This window comes from Ciconia boyciana, chromosome 2 (genome assembly GCF_034638445.1).
Source record: "Ciconia boyciana chromosome 2, ASM3463844v1, whole genome shotgun sequence".
NCBI classification, from domain to species: Eukaryota; Metazoa; Chordata; class Aves; order Ciconiiformes; family Ciconiidae; genus Ciconia; species Ciconia boyciana.
In genome coordinates, this window is record NC_132935.1 from 56,840,249 (window position 1) to 56,857,343 (window position 17,095).

A 17,095-nucleotide genomic window follows, 5' to 3' on the forward strand; every position below is an offset into this window, starting at 1 on the left:
GCCATCTGCAAGGGGAGCAGCTGAGCGGCGCGGACCAAAACCCATCAGAAGACATCCACACTCCTGCGCTTCCCTTTGCCAGCACCCTGACTGACACCCAAAGGTGGGGATATTTGTGTTGCCTGGCCTTTGCCTCCCTCCTGGAGGAAAGCCACTAGTGGCCACAGTGCTCAGCCTAGGTTTTTGGAAGTCAGGCCGCCATTTCCCCTGCTTGGTACCACGGCCGTGCTCGCCGTTATGGCTACGCACGCCCAAAAAACCCGTCAACGCATGAATGTGGAGTTTGTAATTCGGCCTCCTCAGGCGATCCGCTGAGGGCTGGTCAGGCCGGAGCCGTGACCTCGGCGGCGGCTGGCGGTGGCACGACCGCCGCCTGTCAGCCAGCGGCTGGCGGCACGGCGGGGCCTACGGCGCCATCTTGTGTCGGCGCCGGGACGGGGAGACGGGGACGGGGAGACAGGGAGACGGGGACGGGGCAGGGCAGGGCGGTGGGCTGAGTGGGCGAGTGGGGGGCCGGAGCAGGGCGGTGAGAGGGGGAAGCGAGCTGCCTGGCTACATAGCCACACGCTGCCTGCAGAGGGAAGCCAGAGCAGCGCTCCCGGACCAGCAGCCCGGCGCCCCCCACTCAGCCGCCCTCCAGCAGGCGGGACAGCCCGGGCTGAGGAGCCTCTAGCAGCAGGTGGGCTGCCCCATCAAAGTATCTTGCTCTTTTTTTTGGCTACTCTCAAACGACACACTTCCCATTTCCCAAAGACCTGGCCAAAGAAAGGAGCGTGACTAAAGCACTTGACTGAAGGTGCAGCTGGGGGGAAGTGGTGGGGACGGAGACAGGGACAGCGTCTTTGCTGTGAGGAAAGTATAATTTTGTGAAAACTCTTCCAGTTTTTCATCACTCAGCCCAAAATCATCCAGGCCTCCCGAGGCCCGACAGCCGCGCCTGGCACTCCATAGCCACTCCCGTGGCCCAAGAGACAGGCAGGTGTGCAGGTACCCCGTGGAGGTCACAGGCTACTGTTCGTCGTAGTCCCAGTGGCCTCCGGCAAGCGTATGGACACTCCTTCAGGAGGGCTCTGTGGCACTTCTGCAGTATCCAGTATCATCTGCAGTACCCAGTATCACCTGCAGTATCCAGTATCCAGCAAGCTCTTAAGCGCAACAATACCAGAAACCAGGTATAAGGAAAGACATTTTCACTGGAGGGCGTTTCTTTCCACAGCTTGCACCTAACATAGCAGTTTGCATTTGTTGTGAGTGAAACATCTTTTGCCAGAGCGTAAGCATCTGTGCAAGATTCAAGGTAGCGATGAACTGAGCTCCTTAGTGCCAGTACAAAGAAGACAGCAAGAACTGAAGAAGTGGCATAGCAGAGAAGAGGTAAAAGCTACGCAAGAAACTAATCGTCCTCCAGTCTACACTCCTTAGCATTTCTCCTCGGTAGTCTGAAAAGTTCTTGGGAAAAAAAAGCAGCACAGAGAAGCAACAGATACATTGTAATCCATCCATGTAGACTTCTGGTCCTAAAGAACAGAGGAAAAAACCCTCGGAGACAAGTGGAATGAAAATCTTAGTAAGTCCAGTAAAGTGGAGAAACATTGAAGGGGGAAAATGAACCGAAGGAAATAAGAAACTCAAGAGCTCAGAAGTATCTATAAAAGGGAAGCATTAAAAAGGATGGGGTAAATGGATACCCTACAGAAAAGGTGAAGGTTTATTTTAACATCTGGAGTGTTTTTATTTAGTTTCTTCCCTTCCTAATCAAAAGCCATGTGGCTGACAACTGGAAATGCAGTATAGTTGTGGTATCATTCTCTCTATTTTACAGGTTATCTGAAAAAACGCTTCTCTACTGTCACTAACCTTTGGATATGCTTGCCTCCTACATTCCTCCAAGGGAAGGCCAAAGAAGGCTTGGGAAAAGATGAACAAAAATATACAGAAGGTGAAAAAGCATAAATAAACTGATTCTGAGCATCTAATTCCCATGCATTTGTATGCTTTTCAGGAGAGCTCATGACATACAGCTTTCTTTTTCTGTTATTTTTGAACATCTGTAACACAAAACATTTTGTCAAAGACCAATTAATAAGAACTCTGTGAGAGAATTTGGGGAATTTATTACTTTAATAAATAATATCCTCTACTTAGCTGTACAAAGTATATAACAAAAATGTAAGCCCTTTAAATAAAGTTCCAAAATTCTTGTTTGCAATCTAGAAAGTCAATGCCTGCTTACCTCCAGCTGAACTAATGCTTATTAAATATAAAAGCCACTTGAGTAGCTGTATGTTTTTGACTGTAGGAGAGGATTTCTCCTTTCACGGTGTTAATGGCTGAGAATATGGTACAATAAATCCACATTCCTCAGTAAATGAATGTGCATTTAGCCTTGTCCGAATTTGAAATGACCATACATAATTCCCATTATTATGTGATACCCTGGTTATGGATATCATGAGTTTCTACTTAAAAAGATATCAAATGTACTTCATTGATTCTATGTTTGGAAAGAAGGAAAAAAGTCTGCTGGAACAAGCTGAGAAGCTCAGCTGGGTCTTTTACCTGGTGCTCCCCTCACAAGCCAGCATCCCTACCCTATCCCAGAATGGCACCAGCCAAACAAATCCCTAAAGCCTCAGTTATGCACCCAGACATGCTGACCATATATGTGAACAAATGTGGGTGAAGGCAGTTTTATTTCAATAGCAGCAAAGAGACCGTGAGTGCCCAGCAGATGTGCAATCAGATCACCTTTATTTAAAGCATGTAGACAGGCATTCAGGTATCAAATCTTAGGGATGATGTTTTGGAAATTGTGGCTCTAGCCAGTTCCTTGCATGAAGATGCATGAAAGGGTTCAGTGCTTTTCCTTCAATCTGGCAGGTGAACAGATTATGCCTTGGTACATTTACTAGGCTGCAATGGCCCATAGCAGCATTGCATGAAATGGGTCCTGAGCTCATCCATGAGTGGAAAAAATGTATTTGCAGTCATAAATCTGTAACTACTTACTGGTGCAATCAGCACAGTCATTGTGAACTCCTTACAACTTTATATGGTGTGATATAAACTTATATTATATCCTTTCAGGAGACTGTATTTTCTTCTTGGGCTCATAGACGATAAAACTCCATGGAGATGAACTGCATTGTGCTGCTAAAAGTGGAGAGGGGTAGTAGCTCTGGCTTAGCTCCATCATCAGCTCTGCATAATTAATTAAAATTTTATTTGCTTTTTTCACTCCATACTGTGGCAATTTTGAGCAAGCAGATCCAAACATGTGCTTTTAATGCATGCATTAGGGAAAGAGTGAGGAGGCAACTCAGTCATAACTCAAGGGAACGTTTGTCACCTATAAATCGATGTCAGAAAATAAAAATAGAAAGAGTAATAGAATAAACGAAGTATATAATAATGGATATCAGCATTGCAGACAAAACAATGAAGGCGCTGCTTTACCATAAATCTACAGTGTGAAGCAAAGATCACAAAGGTTGGCTGTGGATTTTGAACAGCACTTTAAGTAAGAGGCATAGAGCAAGTGACTGAATAGGTTAGCGTTGAAGTCAACAATAACTTAGTTACTCTTTGATTTTTCAAGCAGGTGAAGCATTAGATGATCATTTGTGATGTTTGCACATCCCTGAAGCCTTTTATAATGTTGCCATCAGCTTTTTATTGGAAATCCCAAGTTTATTGATCATATCACCTTACAAGAGTGTAACAAGTTTACCATGTCTGACTTTTCCCCTTCCACCTTCCCTGCATACCAAATGGAACAATAAACAGAAAGAAGCTCTAGTGTCGATTCACTTGTTATCAAAATATGCCATCAGCTATTTGGGAGCTCAGGGAGGTTTTTGCTTTACATCCTAAAGTCTGTAGAGCCCTATATGCTATCTGATTTTTGAGGGTATTTTAGAGACTTCCAGAGGGGACACTGTCTTTATGAGGGAAATGCTGCAGGAACCAGCCTACAACATGCTCAAGAGTGAGCTGACTTGCTGAAATCCCCTGCCAGCTCAGTCTGTGACAGCACAGGTAGACCTCTGTGTGTGCCTTCCTCTGTGTATATGTGCGCATGCATAAGATGTGCTCATAAATATGTTCTAACTGTTAGAGAAAACAAAATGATAGCAGCTGGTAGGAGATGGCAGTTTTATAACCGCTTGCTAATTCTTCCATAGCTTATTACCGAGCATTTTAGAACAGTGATCTTGCCAGTAAGTGCCAGTTCTTTTCGTTCAGTTCAGTTTAATAGCTTAATAATGCATAATTGGAGTTCTTGGGTACTGGTAGTGAAAGGACACTACGCTCCATTAAGTCCAGGATATTTATTTTGAGAAAATGAATGAGTGCACAATTTTCTGGGAACACTAATAGATTTAAATGGATTTCAAAAAGCCTTTTACCATTAAAGAATAAGACTCAACTCTGGGTCACATGTTCTGCTCCTGGGATGAGCCCAGGATGCAGTCTGTCACACTCATTCTTCATTAAAGAAATTCTGTGGATCTTGCTAGGAGTGTTCTTGATTCATCGAGCTGTGAACGGGATCAGACTCGGGCCTCTGATGTTTACAACAGGCAGCACTCTTTATATAAAGATACATGGTTTTGAAGCAAGTTAATTAAGCGTTATATTGACGATTTGTAAGGCTACCCACTAGAAGTACCCCCTAGAAATTCTGTTATTGTCTGATTCATCCATGCAGAGGGATGTTGGTCTCAGGGTCTTTTTAAAGTTCTTTCATTGACCGATGGGTTCTGTGTTCGAAGTTCCTACACCCTCTCTTCCAGAGCTCACGTGCAATGGACTGTAATGTAACATAACACCCTCTGTGCTGCTTCCTCTGGACTCAGCACCATGATTAGGTGGCTACTGGTCTATAGAGGTACTCATGTCGAGTGATGGACATTTGAAGCTTATTCAGCATTTTCCATGTCTGTGGAGCACCACACCCTTCCCACGCTTAAGACTTCTTAGTTCCCGAGTCTTCAACACAAATATCTATTCAGCAGTGTACAGTACAGGAGATGTTCTTCCCTAACTTCTGGTTTCTGATTGATGTTTATTTTATGGGTGTAACATCTCAAGCCTCTCAGACTAGCCTTCAGCTTTGGTGCTAGAAAACAAAATTGCTAAGACTAGAAAGAGAAAATCTAGTCAAAGAGATTTGACACATGTAATACATCCAGCGTGGTGCTGCACAAGGCTTGCCTATGTTTCCTTCACATCACTGGAGGGAAAGGGAAGTTGGGATATTTTCTATTGCTCACGCACGGGAACTTTACTCCCTTCTGATCAGGTTGGCTCATCACTTCTCTCCCCAACATCCCTCAATTAGTCTTGCTAGATATTTTGAGCATCTCTTATTCACCTTGCCACTTGCTGAACATAATGTACCTTCTGCTGAGGAGATGGGATTTTTTTTTTTCCGAAATTTCTGGTATAAATGCCCAAATCTATTCCAGACTATGTATCTTGCTTCAACTTAACAAACTTGTTTCTCCATTCCTGCTAGCACTAGTAAAAGTTCTTTGGAAAATCTACCCATTTTGTACCCATGTCACTCATCTCCTGTCTAAATAAGAAACAGATAAAATTCACGAGCCAACATGCTGAGCTGATGCTTGGCATATAAACAATAAAACAATAAGACATATAAACAATAGCAGAAAGAACTAAAAGACCTCGCATTTCACTTTTTATCACATCTTATTTTCACTTGTCGCATGCATTTGGAAAACTGTCCCACAACAATATTTTCATTTCCAATTTAATTTTTATTGACTGCTTTTCTTTTTTCAATCCCACTCACGTAATTATGGCAATATGATGATTCTATGGATGATTCATTTATCTTGCTGACATCTAGTCTGTCCAATGAATTAGAAACAATCACAGCTCCATTACATCTAATTATAGTTTCCTTCTCTTTTTGCAATGTTTTAGAGGAAAACAAGGTCTTAATCAGCAATGATGCATATAAAAAATGTTTTAAATATATTTGAGGGCTTTCACTTGAGTTAAAATATTTTTTCTTTTAATTTTCTAACCATGCTGAAGATACATGGCTTTCTGCAAGGAGTTGTAATGTTCTGTTGAACATCAGAGTTATGACATAGTATAAAGATCAATTTTTTTTATTTCTGGTTATTTCTGTCTCTAGCTGCAGTTTGTCCATATGTAATGATGCTTGTATTTGAGCATCACAGATTACCTTGCCCAGATAAGGATTCACTCCATACACCCGCTTTCCCCTTCATGGAGTGTGGTTTGCATCGTTCTCCACTCTGTCTCTTTGAGCCCCCTCAGCTCTTGGGACTGTTGACCTGGAGTCAACCTCTGTCACACCCATCTCTGATTATTTTAAAGGTAGTGGTGCTAAAGAGAGTTTCCTAAGCACAGTCCCTGAGGACAGATGGAAAGCAGAATTTGAAACTGTATTCCATAACACTTCCAACAGCAGGGAAAGTCCTAAATAGCTTCTTTCATCACCAGCCATACTGGGGATGGGGATGTGACTCCTTATTCACGAGAATGCTTCTGTTGTGAGAACCCTTACATATTCAAGGGCTACCTCTGAGAAACAGGATTTACAAGTTTGGATCTGCAGTTTCTATATGAAGATAATCAGTAGAAACAAGACATGTTTCCAAACTTGAGTGCGAAAGGGAGGATCTGCTCCTCACAAGCTCATGCTTCACCAGGAGGTGACCCACCCAGAGCAACACTTCTCTCTAATTTGATGACTACTTGCTAAAGGAGAAAGTTCAGCCATCCCCATTAACTGTATTACTTTTACCTCCTACTACCACTTTTTGCGCTGATCAAACTGATCACATATTGGCCCTCCTCTAGCTGAGACCCAAGAAGAGTATCATTTTGCTTTGTTTAGTTCCACATTCATCCATATGGATTAAGTCCTACAAAAGCTTACATTTGCCAGCTGGCAAAAAGCCATAAAACTTATTGTTTTACCGTGCCTCCAGTCTTTGGTGAACACTGTCGTTGACACCAAGGTCATTGTGCCCTTGTACGTACCATTGTCATTTTTGCCAGCAGGGCTGATGAGCTGCGGGGTGCCTGACAGCCAGCTGTTGCAAAGTGGTGTGGTGGATCTGACTCAGAATTTTAAAGTGGAGAGAAGCAGTAGGCAGACAACGGTGCTGAGTCCTGCTCGCTATAAGTAAAGGGTGTTGAACTTTGGAAGAGGTGTAAAAATTATTAGTAAGGAAGGCACTTAAAAGCTCCTGCTCTTTTTCTTGTGTGCAGCTATTTTTTCCAATGTCAACTTCATACAGAGTTCTCTGTGGCTCCTTTTCATTCAGGTCACCAACACAAAAAATTTCATCCACCATTGGGCAAAGTAACACAAACTGTACGATAATCCAGTTGAAGGAAATCAGGAGGAAAATCAGAAGATTGTCTCAAATCTGCATATGCTTTAAACTTAATAAAACACCAAGTGTCAACTAAATGCCTTGTGGTTACTAACAGCTCAGAAATTCAAGGCTAAGAGCCATGAAATTATCAAGATTCACAGTTACGTTTTACATAGCTGCTAAACCTCAAAATAATTAGTATTGACGATCTCTGCTGATCAATCTAAAGCAGATGTTGGAAATTAAAGGCTAAATCATGTAATCCTGGATGCCAAAAGTTTATCCAAAAGTCCTATTTATGGCACACCATTGTTTTGTTATGTTTTTTACTTCAGTAATACTTGAAAGATGTGGTTTAGAACCATAACTGACAAAAACACATTTTAATAACTATTCTGGGTTTATCTCAAGGTACACACGAGCATGCCTATTCGGAGGATTTCTGGCTCTTATATACACGTTTTGTAACTGTTGCCGATTTTGGCAAACAGCCACTTAAAGGCAAGTACAAAATTTAACTGCAAGTGTCTCATAATTAGTCACATTATAACTTACATTGTAGCATGCTCTGACAACATGTTTTTTTGCAGGGTTATGGGATGCAGTCACAGAACAAGCCCTAAAAGGGATTTGACTAGGGGAGAACAGGCCCAGCTCTGGGACAGCATTTGTTCACTTGCTTCGGTCTGGCTCTAGTCACAGTGGTCCTTACATATGTTGTTAGAGGATCGTTTCCAAACTTTGGGCTGAACGAGTTAAAGAAAGAATTTCTGTGGCCTTGCTGGCTTTTGAGACTTAACATGGCTTTAAGAACAGCTACAGCCCAATTAAAATAATTATTTCTTCAAGGTCTAAGTACATTGTCATTTAAATGGGACTTGTAAATAGTACCTGCAAAAACACCATCTGGCAGCTCTCACAATATTAACGTGGTTAAGCTTTCATGAAACTTGGAAGAAAAAGATGCAAGCTAATTCCTACCATAAAGTAAAGAGTATAGAAATATATAGAAAATTACATTTCTTTGCAAAGTTTCATGAAGCAACAAACAGGCTTCATTGTAACAGTAGGGCAAACAAGTTCTATTGACAATGACTTAATAAATATCCTCTTAAAATAATTCAAATTTTAAAAGAGTTCATTAGCAATAATAAGTAAATCCCAGCCCCTTCTGTCTGTCTATCTGTCTCACAAATCAGGAGTGCATTTGAGAGGGAAAGGCTTGAAATACTGACTCAAATAATTTGTTTGCGCTGAAATTCCTGGAGCCTGAAATACAGGTCCTGAATTGTTGTCAAAGCTGATCTCCACGATTTGTTCTACTTCAGCATAAATGAAAATACACAAAGAGGGAAAAACCCAGTTGCCTCTAGTTTCTTTGCTGCATGATTCTTTTTAACAGTCCGATTAAAAACCTATGCTGAGTTTCTTGAAGTTTTGTAGAAAAGTCGCACAGAGAGAATGTAACCCTGTCTTCTCACACCTCGGGCTTCCTGATGCCAGAAGCTGCATAACAAACCCTTCATGTAGACAGGAGTCATGTCCTCCTTTCGCCTCACTTTTTTGGTCTCCTCAGCCCAGGACACCCAGCCTAACCCCTGTGCCTCCCGGCTCTACCCCAGCTCTGTGCCGTCAGGCAAAAGTGGCAGCGTCTGTGCACAGGGAGCCCCAAACTGCTCCCTGGGGAGGCAGCAGTGCCCAGACCTTGTCACTGCTCTCTTTATTCCTGTCCCCGTTGACGTCCATGGTGGACTGTTGCCACGCTGAAGCCAGCTGTCCAAAGACTCTGGTGCCCATTTACTGGCCCATTTACTGGCCATTTACTGGCATGTCATGTCAGGAAACGTATACGGCTTTCCTCTTCAGCTCTGAATCTTGAATCTGAATCTGAATCTCGACCCACCATATTAACCTAGATACTTTTGTATTTGCATGACAACGAGCAGTTCTGCTCAAAAAAACTAAGCCAACAAAAAATCTGTGTAGAAAGCTCAGAAAGGATGAGAATAACTGTAGGTGTGAAGGCTACGGTGTGAAGAATATGGTTCTCCTCCTGTAAGGCTGCATAAGAGAACCAGCTGAGAAACACAGGAGGAAGGGGGAAATCGCAAGGATTTTGAAAGTTTTGAGAAATAGTTAAATAATCCCAGCACAGATACAGCAGGTTACACATACTATGGAATTTACAAGTCTTTTTTTTTCTTTTCCTTTTCAGAAGGAGGAAACTGCTAAATTTTTTAAGCACATTCGCTATTTTTGATACTAAACAGCAATTCCAAACCCTTGCAAGCTGTATGCCCTAGATAAATCAGCTCCCGGATAATTCTGTTTACTTAGAAAATATTTTTTACAATGTTAATTACTTCATAAGGGTTTTTTTTTTAAGTTTTGAAAAAATTAACTGAACATGAAACTTTCAGGATTGCACTTTCACATAAATAATTTGACTTTGTATGCTAAATCAGCACAGCAGCTGAAGGAACTGTTATGTAAGTATTAACAAGACAGCTGCAGGTTGTCATTTCTTCATACAATTCAGATAAGCTCATTTGTTGTTCAGAAATCACTCACAGCCCAAGCACTGATAAAAATCTTCCAAAATCTGTGTTCAAAACAAGTCCAGCAGTATTCTGTAACACAGTCATCTGCACAACACAGCAAGTAGTTCCAAATATCTTTTGTGAAATCCTTTTAAAAATAGATTTTCCCACAAACATATTGCTGGCTGAGTATATGGAGTCTGACTGGGCTTTTAGTTTAACTGAAAATAATTCCAGCCCCATCTACTGAGTCATTCCAAATTTGCAGCAGATCATCTATTTAGAGAAAATACACAGAAAATATACAACACGTCTTCTTCACCTATGTAAACTGTAAGTTGTTCAGAGAAGAGACGTTTTCTTTCTGTATGCTTCTATAATAAAAGAGGACCCACTAGCAGTTAGAGTCTTAAAGCAATATAAGGGTCTTAACAAGTAGAAATAATTAATGAACAAATGTGCAAAAGTTCTGAGGCTCACTGAGCCATAAGTCTTTTATGTTTCTCCAAACCTACTGCGATGTCCATAGCAGGGTGACAGAAATTTTATAGGGCATGTTCTTTTGCATTATTTTTTCCTGTCACTTTAAGAACAGAATTCCAATAAATTTACATTACTTCAAACTGTTGTTACAGAGACCTGCCAGTGTTCAACACTGAACAGCGCAGGGGCAAAATCAGCACGCCTTTTCCAGAACTCACTCCAGAAATTTCGCTTGGGACAATTTCTGGGTTTATATGAAGAAGTTCACACATTTGTCAGCGTATGTTTGTGATCTCCTGTCTTTGAGGAATACTTCAGAACACTGAAAGGGGGTGGAGATACAGGTAATACAGGTTAGGGACAGAATAAATATGCTATCCATTCACTGGGGAAGCATTATGTATTACATCTGGACAAGTCAACAGAAAGGGCTAGATCCTGTCCCACAGCAAGCCTTTGCACTGCTCCCTTCATCAGCACAAAGCTGCCATAAGGACTTAACTGCTCACCTTAGCTCACCACTGCAGAGCTCATCTTACAACTTTGGATGGTAGACAGCTCCTGCTCCACTACCCCTACTGTCTAGAGACAGGGACCATGGTACCAGATACCCACCACCAAAGCCATTCCTGGAAGTCAGAATAGCTTTTGGGAGTGTCAGACCCCTGCCAGAGACTGCATCTGTGTTGGTGCAGTGTTGGTGACCCAACACCGCAGAGTGACACAAAGGTAGGGGAGCAGCTCCAGTGAGACACCTTGTTGAGCTCCAGTGAGACACCTTGCTGGACCGAGTCCTCCTGGCCACTGCTGAAGCTAATTAGATTGACTAACTTGTTTCTTCTGCTCTGAGAGGTAGTTGGGTTAGTAAGACCTATCTTGCTGTATTAGGAGGGCCTAGATACCCCCATAGCACAGGGCCCACATCTGAGTCATTCCTGTATACTTGGGCAGTCCTACGTGGTGTTGAGGTGATGGCAGTATTTAATCATTCCTTTCTCTACCAGGTAGTGTTTCTGCTAGTTGGAGTCTGCTATGAAAGCTAAAGCTCCCTGTAGTCAAGAAAGTGTTTATGGGACTTTCCCCTCAAGCTGTGGCAGGTGAGTTCTTGGTGCCTCAACAAGTGCCCCTCCCATCCGTGAGAGAGATGAGTCTCTCCAGCAGCAGAAATAAAAGTTCTGGGAAGCACCACCTACAGCTTTAAAGTAAAATATGGCACTACAACCACATTAATGAGAGCAGCTGAAAGATTCAACATGTGACTGTCCAACAGATCTCTAGGGAAGGAAACACAGCACGTCAGGTTGGGAAAATCCTTGTCACACCTGAATAATAACAAGGACCTTCAAAACACTTTCTAAAAGTTAGAAGAAACTTATGCAACAGCTCATATCTCAACACATTATTGCACTGCAAGTTAGTTACATACAGCTCTTCCTATTTATTTGTTTCATGAACTGTGTGGGACAATACCAGGAAAAGACTCCTTTTTTTAACCTAGATAAATATTTCCTGAATTTCTTTGATTGCAGCTAGCTTTCGACTCATGTGCTCACAGACTGGCTCTTGGACTCTTTTCCAAACTCTCTCTTTTACTCCCTGTGTGCCTTCATACAGATCGCATGCAGACTGCTGGACTAACAAGATAAACTGGAGCTCTGCATGGTTTATGTAACATTGGTGCTGTACAGATACCAAAACTGAGGTGGAGAAGTGAAGTGCTCTAACTAAAGAAGGCAGCATTAGTGCTGGGATTAGAATCCATTTATAAGACGTGATTCAGACACCTAAATTTAGGTGTGTACAGTGTAGGTGTCTATGATGAGGCAGCTGTCTATGGCACCATTATCATAAAGGAGGTCGAAGGGTCGGTTTGGCTTCCTAAATCATAGGTGTCCTGTGCTATATGAAACTCCCAAGGGCAGCTATGACGCAGAGCTCACAGGCAATTTGTGTCCTGCTGCAGGGCAAAGATCCTGCTAGAGGCCAAGCAGGATGTTCTTGGGCTAGGGGCTCCATTTACACACATGGGCATCTATTACCATTTGAGATGCCCTAGGAAATCCAAGGTATGTACAAGGCTGGAAGACATGGCACAGGACCTCTGTGAGACATGTGCCATTCTGACAGATAAATATGCTTGTCCAGGCAAGGCACCCTGGCCATCTCAACTGGCACTAGATAAATATGTGAGAGTGAGCAAATGGTGATGCAGATATCCTTGTCCAGGCAATTGAATCACATCCCTAGTCAATGTAGTTGGGAATGCAGACACTGACAACAGCTCAATAATCCACTAGACTCATCCACTGCAAGGGCAGGTTCCCCAGGAGACATGGGGAGGATTCATGGACACTGGGTCTAGTGTCTGCACTAGAAGTATCTTATCTTGCTTAGTGTCCAGTTGCTGTTCCAGAAGAGTAAATGTTTCCTGTGGGTCCTATGTCATATACACAGTCTTGCATGGACATCCCAGAGGTGAGGAGGCATCTCAGACAGTACCAGGCAATTTTTGCCATTTTTAGGCAACTGAATCCTACAGTAGCTCACCATTGGTTATAATGGCACCCTCACCACCAAACTCACACATAGACACTCACGCTGTAGACACCTCATTGTACAAGCCTTGACCTGAAATCTTCACCTCTAGCTCTGCTCGGAGACTGCCACGCTGTAACATTTCAGACTACAGGCTGTTCCCTTACTTTGTGTCTACCACCATGGGCCCCTGATCTCAGCTCCTTCCCACAGCTATGCTGAAATACAATCACTGAATCATAGAATCGAATCACAGAACATACTGAGAAGAGATCCACAGAGATCATCGAGTCCAGCTCCTGACTCCACACAGGGAAACCTAGAAGTTAAATCATATCTCTGAGAGCTTTGTCCAAATGCTTCTCAAATACCAACAAGCTCGGGGCCATGACCACTTCTCTGGGGCACTCGTTCCAGTGCTTGACCACCCTCTCGGTGAAGAACTTTTCCCTAATGTCCTATCTGAACTTCCTCTGATGCAGCTTTGAGCCATCCCCACGCATCCTATCACCAGACAGCAGAGAGGAGAGATCAGCACTTCCCTCTCCACTCCCCCTGATGAGGAAGTTGTAAACAGCAATGAGGTCACCCTTCAGTCTCCTCCTCTCTAAGCTGAACAAACCTTGTATCCTCAGCCACTCCTCATGCCCTCTAGTCCTTTCACCATCCTTGTTGCTCTGCTTTGGGCACATTCTAATATTTGTATATCCTTCCTATAACTGTAGATCCCAAAACTGCACGCAGTACTCAAGGTGAGGCTGCACCAATGCTGAGTGTAGTGGGACAATCACTTCTTTTTACCAGTTAGCTGTACTGTGCCTAATGCACCCCAGGATATGGTTGGCCCTCTTGGCCACCAGGGCACATTGATGACTCACATTGAGCTTACCGTCAACCAAAACCCACAGGTCCCTTTCTGCAGGGGGCACTCCAGCCTCTTGTCTCCCAATCTAAATGTACATCCAGGATTACACCATCCCAGGTGCTGAATACCCTCCTGCAGAATTACAAGTTACAATTACTCTAGTTACAAGTAGTAACTAAAACACACGTCACTATTGAGAGAATAACAAGCCTACCTCCTTGATGCTGAGCAAATCTACCTTCAGAGAAAATGCCTATGAGGAAATTCCCATTTGCTATTTCAAGTCCCCTGCAACACCCAGGATCACAGTGCCATAGGGAAAGGAGCCCTTAACTTTTTCTCCCACTCTCACCTCTTTAATGACTTCCAGATCTCTTCAAGAACTCTCCAGAGCTCTCTCATTTAAGCCTCTCCAGCTGCTGAACTCCCAAGTTTTTCCTGCCTTATTGATTCAACCAGATCTGCCTGAAAATGGACAAAAGGTGGTGAATACCTGGTTCATGTACGAGTTTCAGAGTGTTGTTCTCTGCTGTGTAGAGAGAGTATCCTCAGACGGAGTCCTCCAAGTGTCATTAATTCTGCTTCTGCTCAGTGTGCCCATGGTATCATCTGATTTTTTTATTTTTGTACGATTTCTAACGTATCTCATTATTACCTTGGCACCTGGGGACTGTGATTTGCAGGAAAGGTTCTGTTCCAGGCCAGGCTGAATTATATTACAGTTCCAAGTCATGTTTGGAAACAGCTAATAGTGGCTTGTTATTTTTAGATTTTTTTTTCTGTTCTCTCAGTTCAGATCTGTCCTATTTAAACTCTATTTTCAAAAAATAGATATTTTAGACCAGCAATAGTTTTCACTCAAATTTTGGGGTATATTTTTACTGCTTATAAAAAGAGTTTTCAATTTGATTGCTTCCACTTTGATTTTTCTAAATCTGTGGTATAATTATTTTGGACCTAAATCTGTATCTGTTTTCTATGGTGTGACAGTATCTCTCAGAATAAGGACTGAATTCCCATCTAAACCCTTTGTTCACAGGGGAATTTTTTCATATATCCAGTCATACCTATTTCTGACATGTGAATATGAGCAGTTCAGCAGACACCAGTCTTTTTGAGGGCTCTGCCCCTCAGCCTTTGCTATTTATTTGTGTGCTTCCAGATTTGCTCTAATTCACAAAGCCAAATTCAGTGACCCCCAATGCCTGAAAATGGCTGGGGCCACTTCCTGAGCTAAGAGAAGCAGAGGGAGTAGAATTTGGCACCTTCAGTAGCAGTAAACAAAAAAACCCTGCTTTCTCAGTATTATCTCACCTGAACCCACACAGGCTATTGCCCTACGTGGAGCTAATTTTGTCTGAAACCCATGGTTCTAAAAAATGAGAGGGGGGGGAAAGGTGATTTGTAGGAAAAATGTACAGTAGATTTTCCAAGGCAGCTGCCAAAATTGTCATACACACATACACATGGAGGGAAACATAGTGCAGTACTGATGCTAGATCCTCTCTCAAGCCATTTTTAGCATCTTGCTAAGTGATGACATTCCCAAAGGAAGGGGGTGTACTCTGTAGTATACATTAAGTGTACCAACAAAGTATGGAATATATTAATATGCCATGCAAAATTGACTTGGCAAAGCCAAAAACAAAGGTCATGTTTATTTTCCATTTCACGGGTATCTCTGGTGCAAGCACAGTTATTATTCTGGTTTTGATTACTGCTACAAGCTGATTGTAACACTGGGGCCATGTAAGCAGACACTTCACAGGGTGATACATAACAAAGGAGCCATCTGCCACCTGCCATGCTATCGTACATACTATAGCAATGTCTTCACAAAATATTTTCCCTAGAACATTTTTAAATCTACTTGATTTTTGACTGCCAGAAATATCAGCTCCCATTTTTTGCTGCTCGATTTCTTTAGAGAGTAGCTGTGCAACGGAGCATGGCAGCTGATGAAAAATCTGACCTGCTTAATGGAGGGGTTAGGGGTTGCAGAAAAGGAAACAAGCATATTCTTTTTTCTTGGTAGCTCACTATTAGAAGCTTCCTCAATGCTGTCCCAACACTTATAAAGACTAATATTGCAACTGCTGCAGGTAAATTTACAGACAGGGAATGAGAAAGCTAGAATGACAACTTTAAAAAAAAGGGCTGCAGCTGGAAATATGGGGCTTGATTCTTGTCTCTCTTGTTCTTGTATAAATCAGGATTAACTTACATTTTAAAAGAAAGAACTTACCCTGTTAAAAATTTGTGAGATCAGACTGTGGCTCCTGATCTGGATGGGTGTAAAAGATCTAGTCAAAAAAGGAACAACTATTATTAGAATTATAGAATCATAGAATCGTTTAGGTTGGAAAAGACCTTTAAGATCATCAAGTCCAACCATTAATTAGTCTGTATTTACTTAAAATATTTATAAAGTGCATTAGTATGTTAGCTTGAATACATTTGTCTTGCAATAAAATCAGAAATTCCACGTAAGAGAAAGGATTGTAATTTAAATTGTTTCCACATCTCTGGTAACTCAAGCAGCCCTCTTTTCTCTTCAGCATGAGACTACCCTATATAGGGTATAAAAGCATGTGTAGGTAACATTGAGTATTTGGAGAGTCAGGAGTATTTCAGGGACAATATGAGAGGAAATCCCCATCCCAGTTTTGGCTTTACCTGCTAATCTTGCCTTCCAGCCATGTGTCACACTGTTTTTTGTAAGATACATCCCTGGCAAAGATAGGCGCTGTATTTCTGCTGAGTTTTCAAATAAGCGGGAGCAAGCGAGCCAGTAGCTTGCAGCCAGGTACACAACTAGCCCTGCTGCTTCATGTTTCAAATATTAGACTGTACTGATGCAGAAAATGTGCAGATGCTGCAGCTCCATATTTGTAGGTTTTGCAGGCTGATCTCCTATTTGGTTCAGGAGAGTTTCTGAGAAATTTCAACTATCTAGCAGGGCTCGGAAATTTTGCGATGAAATAGGATGAGTTTGTGTCCTGATCGTGTTTTGCTAGTAAAAGAAAAGAAAGATGGAAAGTTTATTTATGTGGCTGACACATCACAGATGGTTGCAACCATTTCCCAGCTATATGCTTGCCTTACTTTTTCCTAAATTAGCATTAATCATAACTCAGTCTAGTGAGAATTGCCTCAGGAGTACTGTAAGAATTGTGATCTAATGGCCTGGAGAGCAAGAGCCCAAGTGCTGGAAAGTCAACACAAAGTGCCTCTCACAGCTATAAAAGCCAGCTTCAAAGGGATTAAAACTGCTAAAAAGCGTATCT

At 42.3% G+C, this 17,095-nt stretch overlaps 1 long non-coding RNA gene across 1 annotated transcript in view; it reads right to left on the reverse strand.

The window, feature by feature from the left end:
• Positions 1-14,186, reverse strand: part of LOC140647753 (uncharacterized) — a 78,755-nt gene extending 64,569 nt beyond the window's left edge. Inside the window, exons 1-2 of the long non-coding RNA XR_012040950.1 lie at positions 14,161-14,186; positions 13,833-13,940 (exon numbers count right to left, since the gene is read on the reverse strand). This is a non-coding gene — a long non-coding RNA (uncharacterized lncRNA). The remainder of the gene's footprint in view (positions 1-13,832; positions 13,941-14,160) is intronic.
• Positions 14,187-17,095: the final 2,909 nt, after the last annotated feature.